This window comes from Henckelia pumila, chromosome 3 (assembly GCF_033568475.1).
Source record: "Henckelia pumila isolate YLH828 chromosome 3, ASM3356847v2, whole genome shotgun sequence".
In the NCBI taxonomy this organism is placed as follows: domain Eukaryota; kingdom Viridiplantae; phylum Streptophyta; class Magnoliopsida; order Lamiales; family Gesneriaceae; genus Henckelia; species Henckelia pumila.
In genome coordinates, this window is record NC_133122.1 from 36,855,256 (window position 1) to 36,875,278 (window position 20,023).

Consider the following 20,023-nt stretch of genomic DNA (forward strand, 5'->3'; position numbering starts at 1 on the left):
TGGTCTTCTTCTTGAAGGGGATCAAAGTGAACCCGACATTGGATGTGATCCAAGAAACTTCAAGAAAGCAATTTCTGATGCGGATTTGAATTTATGGCTTGATGATATGCAGTCGGAAATAGATTCGATGCATACAAACCAAGTTTGGTCTTTAGTAGATCCTCCCGATGGAATAGTTCCAATAGGGTGTAAATGGATCTACAAGAGAAAACTTGGGCCTGATGGTAAGGTATTGACCTACAAGGCATGATTGGTCGCAAAAGGTTATACTCAAAGACAAGGAGTTGACTATGATGAAACCTTTTCACCAGTTGCAATGTTCAAGTCCATAAGAATCCTTATTTCCATAGCAGTATGGTATGACTATGAGATATGGCAAATGGATGTGAAGACTGCATTTCTTAATGGAAACATTAAGGAAGAGATCTATATGATGCAGCCCGAGGGATTCACATCTATGGGAAGCGAGCATAAGGTATGCAAGCTTCAGAGATCAATATATGGTCTCAAACAAGCATCAAGAAGTTGGAACTAGAAATTTGATGAAACAATAAAGGACTTTGGTTTCATCAAAAACCCGGAGGAACCATGCGTGTACAAGAAAGTAATTAAGAATGCGGTGACGTTCTTAGTGCTTTATGTTGATGACATCCTACTCATTGGGAATTATGTAGGGATGTTGCATTCAACAAAGATATGGTTATCAGGTAGATTCTCAATGAAGGATTTGGGTGAGGCCTCCTATATTCTAAGGATACAGATCTATAGAGATAGATCTAAGAGAATAATAGGACTCACTCAAGCAACCTACATCGACACTATATTGAAAAGGCTTTCAATGGATGAGTCCAAGAGAGGACATCTACCTATGTGTCATGGAGTTTCTCTATCCAAGTCTATGTGTCCCAAGACTGACGAAGAGATAGAGAAAATGACACACATACCATATGCGTCAGCCATAGGTAGTATTATGTATGGGATGATATCTACCAGACCGGATGTAGCCTTTGCTCTGAGTGTCACGAGCAGATATCAGGACAACCCCGGTCAAATGCATTGGAAAGCCGTGAAGGATATTCTTAAGTACTTGAGAAGGACTAAGAATATATTCATGGTTTATGGAGGAAGAGAATTGAAATTGGAAGGCTATACCGACTCTAGCTTCCAAAGCGACGTGGATGACTCGAAGTCAACCTCTGGATTTGTATTCATGCTCAATGACAGTGCTGTCTCTTGGAAAAGTTTCAATCAAGACACCACAGCGGATTCCACCACTGAGGCAGAATACATTGCAACATCAGCTGCTGCTAAAGAGGTCGTTTGGATGAGGAATTTCATCCAAGAGTTGGGTGTCATTCCTGAAGCTGTTGGTCCAGTTTCGGTGTACTGCGACAACACTGGTGCCATTTCTCAGGCAAAGGAACCAAGTTCTCATCAAAGATCCAAACACGTACTGAGAAAATACCACATCATCCGGGAGATTGTGGAAAGAGGAGACATCACTGTCGAGAGAGTGGCCTCTACAGACAATATCGCTGACCACTTACTAAGCCCTTGCCAGGACCATTGTTTGACAAACATCGCGAAGCAATGAGATTACGTAGTATGACTAGTTGGCTTTAGGTCAAGTGGGAGATTGAAAGAGTGGGTGCCCGGTTAGCCAACTTATGGCTAAGGGCTTTTATGACTCTATGTATAAACAATCTTTGTTTAATATAATTTACATTCATTAATGACATTTTCTTTATCTTTCTTCATATTGTTATATTGTGATATACTATTGTTGTTTTGATAAAGACCTTGAATATACTATAGTGTAAGTAAGATGAGATAGTGAATAAAGAGAGATCACTATTATGAAACACATCTTATAATCACTGTATATTCTAAATAGTTCCTAGTCAATTGAGTCATCCGCTAATAAGGATAAGGATCGCTCGAGATTGAGACTAGCATTTGTGATGCCAAGTACCACGTTTTATTGGTAATGAACATGGAGATGTTCAAAGCATGCAAATGGATATTCATATGATGAATGATCGAACTACCCTATTCGGACTTTCCAAGTGGTTATTATTATTTGAGTGGATAAGTCCGCAGTTTTGGTTGCATACCATTAGTCCTTACTACTTGAAACATCATTGAGACTCTATATGCTAGTACTATACTTTGACTCATTTACCGACTCTAAGGGGTCATCAGGTGTCGGGATTGGGTACAGTTACGACACATATAGGAATCGATGCTTTGTTGTCAAGGATCCACCACACGCTTGCGAGTGTGGATATCCTATGCGATCTGAGGAGATATTAGTGTGACAAATCTCTGGCCAGAGTAATCGATGTGATTTAGGTTACTTGGTTTCTTAGTAGCACATGCGATGTCACTATTTGATCTTCAAGATGCGTTGCATAGTTATCGAATCTCGAACGACTCTCGATGTACCAATGGTTGTTGATTCGATCGGGATATATGGATGAAGGGACTGTACTGTACGCTAACCAAAACTTACTGGTTCTTGTAGGCACTATCACTGATACCTAGGGAATCATGGGGCGATATTGCTAGACGCTCTTATCATGATTCGTTGGGTAAGTCGGAAATCGTTGTTCCGAGTCACAAGGAGTTGTGAGCCCACGGCTAGCTGTATCCCTGAATCATTGAGGGTCACACAAGTAATAGATTACTAAACCCCGTTGAGATAGTTAAATTTAAAGAGTTAAATTTAACGAAAGAGAAGTTGGACTTCTTAACTAAAGGGAGTGAAATTTCCTAAAATGACATAGGGATGAACATTTTTGGAAATCACTGAATTGGGATTCAGAAAAATTATCTTGACTTTAAAAGGTGCAGAAATGGTTTTTGTGCACATTGATGAAATCGGTTTATCAATCGGAGTCATGATGAATTTTATATTAATTTCTATAATAACGGGCTTGGCTTGTTGGGCTTAAGTTATGGATTGTGGGCCCTAAGGAGTTAGTATCCTAATACAATTATAACTTAATCCAGTCTAGAAATTATATATATATATATATGTGTAGGTTTCGAAAATACATAACAATTCCACTTTGTGATTTTCGAAAATACTACATATTATTCTAGGGGAATTTTCGAATTCTCCTATCCCCCTTTTGAGAAAATTCGGTCAGTGATTTTTTTGAAAAGTCACTTTCTGAATTGACAGATCAAATCTGTTTATTCTCTACGATAAACATCTGATTGATTTCTAGTGCAATCAATCAGAGGGTTTTTATTTTCTATTCGTGGACCTGATTCCGGAGATTGATCGAGCAAGTCATCGATTCCCGGGATTTATAAGAAGAGCAGATTAAATTCTGTTGGAGTCCATAATCAAGCCATTGCTTGAAGAGGTAAAAATATTTAATTGTGATTTTTTATTTTTACTTGCAAGATTTTAATCGTTTGGATTTGATACCCACGATATGGAATCGTTCCATATCGAAAAATAAAATTTTTAAACTTTTGCTGCTCCGGGTATCACATCCGTGTGATCAGAGAACGCGTGTTCCAACAGACTCGTCTGACTATCACATCGATCTGATCCCAGTATACGATCTGGCCATGAACTCATCTGATCATCGAGCTCATCTGATCTGTACTATTCGATCCGATCTCTTCTCTATTCCCATTCAATCTGATAGAAGCATACTTCAACAAAAAATGTACACAAATTCTCCCAAAACTAAAAACCAGGAAGAAATGAATAGTGCACACATTGCCCCATTGATCCCATATTCAAGAACATACACGAAAAGCCACGATAAAACAACATGGATCATGAATTGTGTGACCGAGAGCCAAGCAATGACCATGTTTTTCTGTTGTTCTTGCAGATACATTTGTTAAGGGTGAGGCCCATATTAAAATCCCACATCGGAAGATTATCAAAACTGAATGAGAAGGCCTCCTATAAATAGAGCTCCCTTATTTCAGTTATTGTATCTCATTCTTCTCTTTTGTATTGACATTAAAGAAGAAAATAAAGAGAAGAAAAAAAAAGAGTTGTTTTTTTTTCGATGATCTCTTGTGTGAGCTAGAGAAATATTTTCTCGGTAATACTCGAGGCTTGGGTGTGGAGAGATATAGTGTTTTGTATACACTTGTAATATTTATCCGATAATAAAGATTTGCAGCAGCTCCGTGGACGTAGCCTATATTGGGTGAACCACGTAAATCTTTGGTGTTCTTGTTGATTATTTTATTCCGCAATTTCTATTATCGTCATGTTCACTTCGGTATAATCCATAACAACAGGTATCAGAGCTGTTACGGTGTTCGGGAGTCTTGGTGAAAAATTTCTTAAAATTCTGAGTATGCTCTGTGGTTGCAACTTTGTCTAATTTTCCACATCAAAAAAGATTTTTTTAAATTTTATTAAGGTAGGAGAAGCGATGGCCGGAAATGATGGATCGGGACCTGGAATCAATAAGTTCGACGGTACTGATTTCACGTTCTGGCGGTTACAGATTAAAGATTATTTGTATAGCAAGAAGCTACATCAACCTTTATCCGGGATGAAGCCAGAAAAGATGGAGGATGATGAGTGGGAGCTCCTTGATCGACAGGTGTTAGGGGTAATACGATTGACCCTAACAAAAAACGTGGCACACAACGTGGCGGAGGCAAAAACTACGAAGGAGATGATGTCCATTTTTTCGGACATGTACGAGAAGCCATCAGCAAATAATAAAGTGTTTCTCATGAAAAAAGTTATTCAACTTGAAGATGGAGGAAGGTGCTTCGGTGGCGGCACACATAAATGAATTCAACATGATTGTTTCCCAGCTAATATCGGTTGAAATCAAATTTGATGATGAGATTCAAGCACTTATTCTTTTGGCGTCTTTACCAAATGTTTGGGAGCCGATGCAGGCAGCGGTTAGCAATTCTGCTGGAAAAGGAAAGTTACAATTTAATGATATCAGAGATCGAATCCTTGGTGAAGAAGTTCGCAGGATGGATTTGGGAGAAGCAACATCATTGATATCTGCCCTAAATCTCGAAAACAGAAGTAGGGGCAGGAGTAGAGAAAAAGGTTCTAACCGATGGCGTGGCAGATCCAAATCAAGAACTGGAAAAGACAAAAATACATTTGAAAAGAAATTGAAGTGCTGGAGCTGTGGTGAAATTGGTCACATGAAAAAGGACTGCAAATCACCCAAGAATAATGCAAATGTTGTTACTGAGAATGTACATGATGCCTTAGTACTATCCATGGAAAGCCCGGTTGATTCTTGGGTTATGGATTTGGGAGCTTCGTTTCATACCACTGGTGATCATGAGCTATTCAATAATTACACTGTTGGTAATTCCAAAAAAGTTTTCCTGGCTGATGGAAAACCTTTGGAAATAGCTGGCATGGGTGATGTCAGTTTGAAAATATCAAACGGATCTATCTGGAAGCTCAACAAAGTGAGGCATGTACCAAAGTTGACCCGAAATCTGATCTCAGTAGGAAAACTTGATGATGAAGGCCATAAAGTGACCTTTGGTGATGGCTCTTGGAAAGTGAGCAAAGGAGCCATGATTGTTGCTCGAGGAACAAAAACTGGAACTCTTTATTTGACTTTTAGTTGCAGAGAAATGTTAGCAGCTGTGGATGTTGGAGCTAACTCAAGTCTATGACACTGTAGACTTGGACATATGAGTGAGAAGGGAATGAAGATGCTAATATCAAAAGGGAAACTATCGGAGTTAAAAACTATCGAACACAAACTGTGTGAAAGTTGTGTTCTTGGAAAACAGAAAAGAGTGAGCTTTTCGAAAGGCGGTAGGGAACCAAAAGCATCAAAATTGGAGTTGGTTCATACTGACATGTGGGGGCCATCTCCTGTGACATCCCTTGGCGGCTCACGATATTATGTCATATTTATCGATGATTCGAGCAGGAAAGTTTGGGTTTATTTTTTGAAAAATAAATCTGATTTTACGAAATATTTAAGAAGTGGAAAGTCATGGTGGAGAATGAGACCAACTTGAAGGTGAAGTGTTTACGGTCTGATAACGGAGGAGAATATGAAGATTTTGAGTTCAAGAAGTATTGTGCACAAGACGGGATCAAGATGGAGAAAACCATTCCTGGTACACCTCAACAGAATGGTATAGCTAAGAGGATGAACAGGACCCTGAATGAGCGAGCCAGGAGCATGAGATTGCACGCTGGACTGCCGAAATCATTTTGGGCTGATACAGTTAACACTGCAGCGCATCTGATCAACAAAGGACCTTTGGTACCACTTGATTGCAGAATACCAGAGGAGGTCTGGAGCGGCAAAGGAGTAAACCTTTCGTTCTTGAAAGTGTTTGGTTGTCTCTCATATGTTCACATCGGTTCAGCTAGCAGAACGAAACTTGATCTGAAATCAAAGAAATGTTTTTTTATTGGTTATGGAGATAATGAGTTTGGTTATCGGTTCTGGGATGACCAAAATCGAAAGATCATTCGGAGCAGAGATGTCATTTTCAATGAGCAAGTTTTGTACAAGGACAAATCAGACATTCCAGCTGGAGATAAATGTCCTGAAGTTAAGAAGACAAATGAAGTGCCATTGATAGATATTCCTATGAATGAGTCAAAGGATAGTTACCAGGAAGAAAAAACTGCACAAAAAGCTGATCCACAAACTCCGGTGATTGAACTGAGGAGATCTTTGAGAACAATAAGACCACCTGATAAGTACTCCCCTACACTTCATTATATTTTGCTGACAGATAAAGGTGAACCATAGACCTTTGATGAAGCGATGCAAAATGATGATTCAACCAAGTGGGAGTTAGCCATGGAAGATGAGATGGATTCACTGTCATCCAATCAGACGTGGAAGTTGACGGAACTTCCGGAAGGCAAGAAGGCATTACACAATAAGTGGGTGTACCGGATCAAAGAAGAAGTTGATGGCATCAAATGGTACAAGGCAAGACATGTTGTAAAAGGCTTCCAACAAGGAGAAGGAGTTGATTACACCGAGATTTTCTCTCCAGTGGTTAAGTTAACCACTATCAGAACAGTACTTGGACTAGTGGATAAGGAAGACTTACATTTGGAGCAGTTGGATGTAAAGACGGCGTTTCTTCATGGTGACTTGGATGAAGAAATTTATATGAAGCAGCTACAGGGATTTGAAGTACGAGGGAAGGAGAAAATGGTATGCAAACTTCAGAAGAGCTTGTACGGTCTCAAACAAGCTCCAAGACATTGGTACAAGAAGTTTGATGGATTCATGAATAACAACGGTTTCCTGAGGTGCCAGGCAGATCACTGTTGTTATGTGAAAAAGATTGATGGTTCTTATATCATTCTACTGCTATATGTGGATGACATGTTGATAGCAGGATCTTGTCTGGAGGAGATTGATAAGCTCAAGAGATAATTATCAAAAGAATTTGCAATGAAGGATTTGGGTGCTGCAAAGCAAATCCTTGGAATGAGGATCTCAAGAGATCGGGTGAACGGAGTCTTGAAGTTATCTCAGGCAGAGTACGTAAAAAAGGTGCTTAACAGATTTAACATGGATGAAGCTAAAACTGTGAGTACTCCTTTGGCTAGTCACTTTAAACTAACCAAAGCTCAATCACCATCGACGGAGTAGGAGCATGCTTATATGAATAAGATCCCTTATGCCTCTGCTATCGGAAGCCTCATGTATGCAATGGTGTGCACCAGACCAGACATAACACATGCATTGGGAGTTGTGAGCAGGTTTATGAGCAATCCGGGAAAACAACACTGGGAAGCAGTGAAGTGGATTCTCAGATACTTGAAAGGCACTGCTGGTTTATCTCTATGCTTCAAGAGGACTAATCAGGACTTACAAGGATATGTCGATGCCGACATGGGTGGTGACCTAGATGGCAGAAAGAGTACTACTGGATATGTGTTCACATTAGGTGGTACGGCAGTAAGTTGGGTGTCCAAGTTGCAAAAGATTGTTGCACTTTTGACTAGTGAAGCTGAGTACGTTGCAGTCACGGAAGCGAGCAAAGAGATGATTTGGTTGAGATCATTCCTTGAGGAATTGGGTCAGAAGCTTGAGGATAGCACATTACACTGTGACAGTTAGAGTGCTATTCATTTGGCAAAGAATCCTGTTTATCATGCTAGGACGAAGCATATACAGGTTCGATACCATTTCATCAGATCAGTTTTGGAAGATGGAATCTTGATGCTTGAAAAGATTCCTGGAAGTAAAAATCCAGCTGATATGTTCACAAAGGCGGTGACCACTGACAAACTGAAGTTATGTTCGACTTCAGTTGGATTGCAAGTATAAGCGAGGAGGCATGAGCTGCTGCATTGACTGTGTGAAGCCATGATTGAAATCAAGTCTTCAAGTGGGAGAATTGTTAAGGGTGAGGCCCATATTAAAATCCCACATCGGAAGATTATCAAAACTGAATGAGAAGACCTCCTATAAATAGAGCTCCCTTATTTCAGTTATTGTATCTCATTATTCTCTTTTGTATTGACATTAGAGAAGAAAATAAAAAGAAGAAAAAAAAGAGTTGTTTTTTTCGGTGATCTCTTGTGTGAGCTAGAGAAATATTTTCTCGGTAATACTCGAGGCTTGGGTGTGGAGAGATATAGTGTTTTGTATACTCTTGTAATATTTATCCGGTAATAAAGATTTGCAGCAGCTCCGTGGACGTAGCCTATATTGGGTGAACCACGTAAATCTTTGGTGTTCTTGTTGATTATTTTATTCCGCAATTTCTATTATCGTCATGTTCGCTTCGGTAAAATCCATAACAACATTTGGATGGTCGTTGCAAACATGATGCTATAGATAAAAGGAATGAACCAAATGGAGATGTATCCTGCAGATTTTGCGATGTCCAGTTGCTCACCTAGGATATTGAATATGGTAGTTCCAAATATGAAGAAGGGGAGTAAGATTGTAAGTGTAACGAGATCGACCAGCCATGACCTTTGCAAGAAAATGCCCATCATGTGGTATTGTTTCGCTCCATAGGCTTGGCCACAAAGTGTTTCGGTTGCACTCGACATTCCTAGCTGCAAAGGAGAAAGGACAATGCTTCCGTTTGTTATATAAATATTAACTTTACTTCTTCTCACAATCTAGGCACAAAGAGCTCTATAAACAACTATCTTACATCTATCACCCCATTACAGATTTGATTGATTGAAGCTGATGAGAAATAACTGTTCAAAACATTTTAAGCATCCCCGCATTGCACTGTGCATGGCATTTTAAGACAAATCCCATTCCGTATCAAACTAAAAAACATGGATTGGTGTTTAGGATTGACGGTCTTATTGAGAACCGATGAACGATGGGTAATATTGAGGGAAAAGTCTATCATCGGCTCAATATTGAGGATGTACTTAATAGTACATCATATGCTAGATTAAGGTCATGAATACAACGATCGAGGAAAAAGATAAAAATACTACCATCAGCTTAAATGTTACATTATATGCAGCCGGATGTTGGAACGAAAAATCCGACCTATACCTAATGCACTTGTTTTTAGTTCTTAAGTATACAAATTCTTTTCTAACATCATATATATTCTGGAAAGGGTTTCGAAGCCCCATTTTAAGCACTAAAGGATCCCATGGTGCTTGCTGTGGTCTGTGGACATTAGCTAGCTCTTAAGTTTCAGCTCGAGCAAAGCCTTTTAGTTCTTTTGGCATGGAAGTCCTGCCAAACTTTTGTTAGGAGCTTGTCGAGGTTGTACAGCAGGGAGTGAAAGAGTCAGTGATGTGAGTCCATGACTCCATGCCACACCGGAATAAGTACACTCTTTTTTTGTTTTTGCATAAGATGTTTGCGCGAACATCTCACCGTAGAACAAAAATATGGGGTCCATCAGAAATTTTTTATTTTACATGAGATGTTCGTACGAACATCTTATGCAAAATCACCGGGAGTACATCTCTCGGTGTAACATACTCACCTAGAGTCGGTAATGTAATTCTTGTCTCTTTCTTGAAACTTTCATAAAAGTTAGTAGTACAAGTAGGTAGGGATCGCAACGGGGCGGGTTTGGCTAAACCCGGGACCCGCTCCGCGAACCCGACGGGTACAATCCGGTCTAGACCCATTGGATCCGCCAGAAATTAAATAATTTTAAATTTATTAAATTAAAAAATTTAAAGTTTAAAAATTAACAAATATCGTTAAATTTAATTTAAAATATATATTGATAATATTTAAGACAAAAAAAATATTCTCACTAGTTAAAATTTATCAACTTATAATTAATTAATAATCATTAACCAAAAAAAATTATAATGATATATTTTTATACTAAACCTATCATAATAAAATAAATTCATTTCAATGCAATAATATTACATACTCAAATTATGGATAAAATATTAATTATTTAGTATAATAATATAATCATATATTATTAATATTGCATATATATTTTATATTTATTATATACATGTATATACATATATTTTGGCGGGACGGATCCGGGGCAGATTTGGCCAAACCCGAGTCCCGCCCCGGATCCGCTTCGTCGGAGCGAGTTTAATGTAGGGTCGGGTTGATCCATTGTCATCCCTACATGTAGGGGTGGATATCGGTCGGTTTTTGGTTCGGTTTTACTCTATTACGGTTCGGTTTTTCGGTTTTGGTTTTCAAAACCTTTGGTCCGAAATCGAACCATTTTATTACGGTTTGGTCCGATTTTTTTGTGATACGGTCCGATTTTTTTGGTCGGTTTTATACGGTTTATGTAATGAATTAAATTTATTTTGCACGACTACAAATATTAGTTTAGGGACAAAGAAAATTATGGTTTTGTTCATGCCTCCCGCAGGGTACTATCTTGCAGGTGACGTGTAACCCCATGATTGGTTAAAATTAGTGGGCCCCACGTAGGACCCACTGATTTTAACCAATCAAAATTTGTCACGCCACCCACAGGGCACTACCCTGTGGGTGGCATCGACTTAACCGAAAATTATGAATTGTTTAAAATAATTATGGATTTAAAACTAAAATGAAAACCAAAATATAAAAAGGTTAATACTAAAAAAAATTTAAGAACTAAAATGATATCTCACTTGATGCATGTAATACATAATAGAGAACTAATAACTATAAAACATAAATTATTCCATTAAAATTTACAATATGGACTTCAATTAAAATAATAAAGCGACTATTAAGTTCCATAAAAACCATATTTAATTAAAATAGGCTTAAATCTTGTAAGAAAAAAGCATAGAAGTGATAAAAAAAAGGCTCATTTGTCAAGCCCAATGGTCAATATCCATAAATTTCTTATTTTAATCAAAATTCGGCCGGTTCGGTTTTTTCGCTTTTTCGGGGCATAAAATCGAAAAAACGAACCGAAAAACCGGTTTTCATACATTTTAAAACCGAAATCGACCGAAAAACCAAATTTTGCGGTTCGGCCGATTTTTTTGGTTTTAACCAAATTATGCCCACCCCTACCTACATGTATGCACCATAAGTAAGAAAAAGTTCTGTAGATGCATGCTTGGGGTTCAAAATCATGCTTGGATATATATTTGGCATACTAGAGTAGTAAAGACATTAGCTGAATCAGTAGTCATAATTGTTAGTCTTAGGTAGTGTTTGAGATTGCATTTAGGAAGCATTTTTTAACTTTTCTTTCATAAATTTGAAAATTTTGTGAAGAAAAAACTCAAAAATGTTTATCCCAAACAATCTACAACAACCACTATGTTGGGACCCCATTATCTAGAGCTAGCATGCATAATACAAATGTCATGAACCAGGACACTACGATTTTATCTAGATAACGATCATAGACTTGAACCAACGAACCAAAAGGCGCCTAAGTACTATCAAGTATTTGGCTCTTGGCAGACATTTAGGCGAAAGAGACATGAATCATGAACCGATCCCACGCCGAAATAAGACTGATTCCAAGACTGTGAAATAATGAGACTATACGATCAAAGAGTTCTTAAAAGATTTGATACGTACTGTTTATATCAACATTGTGTATCTTCTTTTCGAGAGTTAATCACATAAAAACTTCAAAGTTAAGTGTGCTCGACCTAGAGCAATTATAGATGGGCGACCCTTGAGAAAATTTCTTCAGGTGTGTTTTAGTAAGGACATAAGCACAAATAATAAACACTCGTGTTTGGTACGTTAAGGATAATCATGGAATCCGGGACGTTTTACATTAGGAAGAGAAATTGTTTGTGAATTGTGATGCATCATTACATAAGTTCCCATCAGCCTAACCCAAAAATGAGACCTCCAATCATCTACTTTAGATAATCATCAACAAAAAGAAGCCAATATTTTGTCTAAACAACAAACTGATCAAATCACACACAAAGCACATATGAAACAATTCGAAGCTTGAAAAATTACCATAGTCCCATTAACAAATCTTACGGTCAAGGTTTGAACAAGTGCATAACCAGCAAGATCGACCGAGCTTATATGTCCAACAAAGGATTGCGTGACAACAATGGTGCCAAAGGAAGTAACTCTTGAAATAATACTTGGCAATGCAACCCTCCATAATTTCTTAGATTCTTCACATATTCTCCTCTTTAATGGATGGCCCTTTTGTTCTTCTGTTGAAACAAGAAGATTTTCTTGTATGCTATTGCTATCCATGGCTTTGCAACAATGAAATCAATTAATCTACACTGATATTTTCTTGGGATTTTGTCTTGAAGTAAAGTTTCTTCTACTCAAGAACATTTTCATGCTCTGATACGAGGAATTATGGTCATTAATGAGCGATATTGAAAGCTTCCAACTCTTGATGACAGTGTGGACCGACCCTTGTCAATTCAAATAAAATGGTGATGGAGAAATTTTCAAAGAATATATACAATGGTCCCTTGACTCCTACTGTAACGCCCCACTGTATCAAGACGGATCTTTTCAGCGTACTTATATCCTCACTCACATGAACCCTGGAAAATTTCCCAGGGGGTCACCCATCCTATAATTGCCCCAAGCCAAGCACGCTTAACTTTGGAGTTCTTATGTGATGAGCTTCCGAAAAGAAGATGCACCGTTTTGATATGAATAGTACATATGAAATCTTTTAAGCCCTTCTCAATCATGTAATCCCATACCTACACAGTCTCAGAATCCCCTCTCATTCCGGCACGGGATCGGTTCATTCATGTCTCCCTCCGCTTAGAAGTCTACCAGGAGCCGCTCATTGTCCGTGCAACCTCTTGGCACCGGCGATCACTCTCTGCCTCCTCAGCCCAGGGCGTCACATGCCCACCAGCTTCCGCTTGGTTCGTCCCCGAACCATACCGTACTAAGAGAGGTCGGCTCTGATACCATTTGTAACGCCCCACTGTATCAAGACGGGTCTTTTCAGCGTGCTTATGTCCTCACTCACACGCACCCTGAAAAACTTTCCAGGGGGTCACCCATCCTATAATTTCCCCAAGCCAAGCACGTTTAACTTTGGAGTTCTTATGTGATGAGCTTCCGAAAAGAAGATGCACCTTCTTGATATGAATAGTACATATGAAATCTTTTAAGCCCTCCTCAACCATGTAGTCCCATACCTACACAGTCTCAGAATCCCCTCTCATTCCGGCACGGGATCGGTTCATTCATGTCTCCCTCCGCTTAGAAGCCTACCAGGAGCCGCTCATTGTCCGTGCAACCTCTTGGCACCGGCGATCACTCCCTGCCTCCTCAGCCCCGGGCGTCACACCTACATAATCACTACAAGAAAATCATCAATTCACAACAGTCAATCGACAACATTTTTAAGGGAAAACTGTTGTCTTCCACCTTTCGACAACATTTTTATTAAAAAATGTTTTTGTTGATCGTTTTTTAGTATCAAAGACAACAATATTTTAAAAAATGTTGTCTTTTACCTTTTTTTTAGCTACGACAACATTTTTTATACAACCTACAACAGTTTTTATATAATGTTGTTAATGAGAGTGTTTTTTGAAATTAAAGACAACATTTTTAAAAAATTGTTGTAAAAAAATGATGTCTTTTAATTAAAATAATTTTTTTAATTAAAATAATTTTATATAAATAAGTAATATTAAAACCTCACCATATCCAAACGTTTGTACAGACCACTAAAAAAAAAAGTGAAGCTCAAATAAAAAAACACAACCGTAAACCTAAAGCCCCAATTTCTCACAACGTTTCTTCCTCCTTTTCTTCGATCTTCTCTCCAGCATCTTCGGCGGCGGCGGCGGTGACCGCGGCGGCGCCCTCCTTCGAGATCCTCTTCCCTGCTTTTAGTTTCTTCTCAACTACACTTACTCCCTTTCCTAGCTCCGCGTCATTCTTGAAACTCGAAGGTAAAATATTTAACAATATATAGTTTAGATGTTAGAATTTTCATGGATTCGGAGTATAGGAGCAGTTTTTTAGGTTCTTATTTTGGTGTAAACAAATTTATGCGATTAATATGCTAGGATTAATGCGTTCGCCCAAACAGATTTTTGTCAAGGTTTGGATTTTTAATCGGACGAGTATTTTTGGAATTTCTGAGTTTATAGTTGGATTTATTTATCTATGTTATCTCAGGTAAAAGGAGAATGCCGATCAGTAGAAGTCATTTCTCCATTTTTTCTCAGCAGAATGTTAACTGTAACTAAGGTATGGTATCGTTGTCAAAATTCGTTCTTCATGCCTATGTGTTTTTTTTTTCTTATTTTCCTAAGTTTAGTTTTGCTCATGGTTATATAAAAAAAGCCTATCTTTCCTTCAGTTATTGGCTTAATTCATGAACTTTATTATACCCTTAAACATGACATGAAAAATCTTTACAAATTTTTATTTGACTTTTCGAAAGAAAGGGACACATGACACTTTATTATTATCTTTTTTGGCCCTAAAAAATGCCTCCAAAAGATTTCTTAACAATATTTTAAGCCCTCTGTAGTTCATTAATTATAAAAAATGGTGGAAAAGACACATAGGCTTTATGGATAAAAAAAAAATTCACTTTTACTGAAAAACTAAAATAAAATAAAATGGGAGATATACAATTAAAATGAAAATTCATTGTCAACAAGTATAAAAAAAAATTAAAAAACAGATTACAACACCAAAATAAGATTCCAAATCTCTTCAAATTTTTAATAAGAGTTGGTACAATTAGAACGCCTCTCATGAAAGGTTTATTCATGTGATGATTTTTTTGAGTTCATGGTTCAAAATTAAGAACCTGATTAATTTTTGAAACGAGAGTGGGAAATGGGGGTGTGAATAATGTGATTTGATAGTGAGGCTCATGATATATATAATTTTTAAAAATAGTTGGTTTTAAATTTTTAATGTGGCAGTGGATATGCAAACAAAAACAAAATAAGACCTGATTTTTTTGTGGACAATTTTGTTTTAAATATCCAAACTAGATTTATACAGTGCATATAAAATGTTAACATTATACTAGATTTATATTTAAAGTATATAAATGTTGGAATTATTTTTTATATGAATTTTATGTTTAGATGTTATTCATTATATTTTATTTTGTTAGTAGTTTTGAGAAGAAGTTGACGTATTGTGATGTCATTTTTTTCCATCAAGTAAATTTTGAGTTTTTATTTTATTTTTAAAAAGAATGGGAAAAAAAATAAAAGAAGTGGTATATTTTAGTGATCAAAAGTATGTAGTAAATATTTCATGTACAAATAGTTAATGCTAAGTGGTGAACAATACATTCAAAAACCTGGTGATATGCTAAATACTGCATCACTTCTGTAATCTCCAATAAATCCAGGAATCCATGCATAGAGGTTAAAGTGCGCTTGTGCTCCCTAGTCCTAAAATCTCTTTATTGTGTATATAAATATACAGTTGTGCAATAGGATATTGATCGAGTATTTTCTCCTTCCAGATGTGCTTTATCATTTACATTAGCTTTTTGAATGTACCAAGTTGTGATTTTAATTGTGATTTACTGTATCAAGTTGCTTGAGATATTAATTTTTTTTATCTGCATGTTAATTATTGTTATTTATCTTTATTTTTCTACTTTCTTGGCAGAGGGATGCAAATTTTAGCATTTTTTATTGTCCAATTTTTTTTTTTTCAGCCTTTTTTTGTCAAAAAATTTAGAGATATATGATACTAAAATATTTTCAAAATTTTAAAATTATGCAGCTGGTTTGTTTTATGCATGTCGTGATTATCGTATTATATTACATGTTAAATCAATCATATATATATATATATATATATATATATATATATATATATGTATATATATATATGATATTACAATGATTCACTATAAGGAATAATGAAGTTGCTAGTTAAATTGATTATGTCTGTTTTATTATTATTTCGAACTTGAGGTTGCATTAAGAAGTTTTTTTTTATATTTTTAAAACTGTTTTGAAGGGGATTTTGTTCATTGTTGGCTGAGTAGTTGTACCAAGAATGGATAAAGAGTGGATGTCAAAGCATAGATTATCAAAAGAATATGATGTTGAAGTAGAGTCTTTCTTGAAGTTTGCGCTGAAAAACGCCAAAAATCCTGATGTCATACCTTGCCCATGTGCAAGATGTGGTAATCTAAAGAAGAAAAATGTTGAAACTATAAGGGCACACTTGTATGTCAATGGTATAGACTTGACATATCATACATGGATATGGCATGAGGAAAGATCTACTACAGGGTAAATAAATTATAATGATCGAGTTGGGCAAGATGAACAAAAATCTTGTGACGATGAACCTATAGATATGGTACAAGCTGTATACGATAGTTGTGCTGAGAATCCAAACCGGTTCAATAAGCTACTTGAAGATGTCGAGAAACCTTTATATCCTGGATGGAAAAACTTGTTGGAAAAAAAAATCCATATTCTTTGAACTTGAATATTTGAAACATCTACATGTTCGACATGTTCTTGAGGTACAGTCTAAGCTAGCCGAATGCATTCAAGATCATATTTACGACTAGGTATGTACATTCAGAGCCTCTTGTTTTTTATTGTGATTATACATTCTTAATTTATGCAATCGATATGATTTGGTATATGCTTTGAGTTTACTGTTGAGGTAATATTGCTGTTTTGAGGCCCTTTGGTTTGTGAAATTTGGTTTTATGCATATACATGTATTTTTTGTATTTCATGTTTGGAATTATTTATAAATTTAAAATTGGTGGCTTGTATTTTGGATGCATTTGTAAATTATATAAGTCCTCTGTCATTGGCATCCTAACAGTTTCAATTCCAATTACCCATGATTTGTGAGATCTTTTCCTGATGTTGAGTCTTGTTTGTTTTATTTTCAATTGCAGCTGGGATAATCTATAAAAGTGTCATGAAGATTGCTTGTGATATTTCTCTCTGGTGTCCAATTTTGAAGTGTGTTTAGTTTTTTGAAGTTGAATTAGTTTCTATGTAATACACAAAATTAACAGGTCTTGTTGGTTGGTTGTCTGTTGAAACTTCTTTTCTTAATCTCCCAAAATGTTACGATCTGAAGCTGGAGTTTATTATTATGTGAAGGATCATGTGGAGGATTTGTATTCATCAATATCTTTTACATGCAAGATGTGCATTATTTTTCGGGGTTGCTTCAAAATGAATATTTTTATAATTTATGTATTATTAACAAACTAACATCACTTCAACAATTATGGCTGATGTTTGTTTTCGCAGGCAATTGTAATGACATAAAAATTAGATCAAACAAGCTACCAACATGTTTTGAAATTCATCTGCGCGCACTAGGTCATATTTATAGGTGTACTTTTGAGTTTTGTAAAGACGTGACAAGAGTTTGTGGATTATGACTACATACTTTATGTTTTTTTGTTGGTAGATTATATTGTGACTAGTTTAGCTATGATAAATATTTATTTTGGATTTCAATTTCATGTGTTCTTAATTAATCAATTTACTTTCATGAATTTTGAATTGATGGTTTTCATAAGGTTTATTTATCTATAGTTTTAAGTGTTGTAATTAGCTCAATTATTTATATTTTTAATTAATTAAACATGGTGTAAGTAATAGTTTATAAATTGATTAATTATATAAGATCACATTTTCAAAATAATATAAAAAGGCCAAACACAACAGTTTTAAAATGTTGTAATTCTAATTAAAAAGACAACATTTTTTTTTGTTGTCAAATAATTTTATATCTTATTCAAAGACAATGGTTTTAATTTGTTGTCACAATGTTGTCTATCACGCTAAACAACAACAATTTTAAAATGTTGCAAACCTGCTGTCTATCACTCTTAAAAACAACAGTTTAAAAATGTTGTGTGTATGTTGTCTACCGCGCAAATAGACAATATTTATAAAACGTTATAAAAATATTGTCGTATCTGAAAAGACAACATTTAAAAAATGTTGTCGTTAAGCTGATTATTTTTATAACATAGGATTCTACAACATGTTTAACTAGACTATAACAACTGAAAAAAAATGTTGTCTTTAGGAGTTTTTCTTGTAGTGAATGCCAATGAAACTAAAAACTCGATGTCAATCAACCAAACATAAAAAAAAATCAGTAATATTTTATGAGTACGTCTGCGTGAGACCGCATCCGTGACATGGGTCAAAATTTGGAGTGAAAACTAATAATTTTTCATCATGAGGTCAGATAAAATATGCGTCGCATAAAAGAGTTTTTGTGTAATTTTGTTGTATTAATTGATAACATAAAAGAAAGATAAAAAAATACAAAATTTTGTCACATAAATTCAACGATAGACCTACGTATATACTTGATCTACGTGTTATTTGTAACTTCTTTGTCGAGGGATTTATTAGATTTTTTTTAGCAATGAGAGCTCCAATTAGCTACACATGTATTTTGGCCAATATGAACATATTGGCGTCACAAATTAATAGTATTAAATCATGCACTAATTAGGTATGAAAATGCAAAACTTAAAATTGATATTCCAAACCAAACCAAATCCTTGGTTTGTTCCTTAATACTTATGTTTTGGTATGAAATTTTGTAGAACCGTTAAGGTTTGGTTCGAATTTTTATCCAAACCCGAACCAAACTGTAGTTGAACACTTTGATGATCACATACATAAATTATTTTTTCAAGAAAATATACATCCAAAATGTTTCAAAAAATTTATTAAAAAAATTGTCGTTTTATTTCATTTTATTTCCGAAATGCTTAATTTCCAAGAAAAGACATGAAAGAGACAAGACTAAAGTTAAGTATAAACAGAATGAGAGCGCCACGACGAGCCCGTTTGCTTTTTAAAGTTTTTTTAAAAATAAATGTTTTTTAAGTTGATTTTTAAAATCATTTTTTTAAGTAAAATGTGAAGTAATTTTGTGTTTAGATAAATAGATTGAAAACATTTTTTTAAAGGTGAGTTATAAAAAAAATATTTAAAAAGCTATAAATATGAACTTTTAAAAAGCACGTTGATGATTTGTTTTCTAGTTTTGCGACTTTATTAGTTGTTTTGCTACGAATTTAATCTTTTTTTTGTTTATTTTAATGTTATTTGACTGGAAAACATGATATAATATTTTATTGAAGTTAGAGGATGTTTGGCTAAACTTATTAAAAAGAGCTTATAAGCTCCTAGAGCTTAAAAGCTGTTTTAAGATCTTATAAGCTGTTAGAACTTATTTTAAAAATAAGCTGTTAAAGTGTTTGGGTAAACTTATTTTAAACAACTTAAATTTGTTGATATGTTTGGTATTATAAGATCTTTCTATTGTCAAAATTACCAAAAAAGATATAATTATATGAAAATAATGTTCCGAGTTATACATATACAAAAATATTTTTAGAATAAATCTATATTAAAATATAAAATTATTTTAATATTTTATTTTATAAAAATTTATGTGATTTGTAATTTTTTTAAAAAAATAATATTTAATATTTAATGAGTGGAGGATATGATGAAGATTTATGAAAATTGTCAAGGATATTTTAGAGAGATAGAATATTAAAATAAGATCTTTTTGAAAAAAGTACCTCCCTTACTTTTTTAAAAACAATTTATAAGCTGTCAAACAGCTTATTTTGACAGCTTATAAGCTGTTTTAAA

General features: G+C 35.3%; 1 pseudogene; it reads right to left on the reverse strand.

Annotated features, from left to right (window-relative positions):
* Positions 1-12,645, reverse strand: part of LOC140888474 (protein DETOXIFICATION 24-like) — a 37,432-nt pseudogene extending 24,787 nt beyond the window's left edge.
* Positions 12,646-20,023: the final 7,378 nt, after the last annotated feature.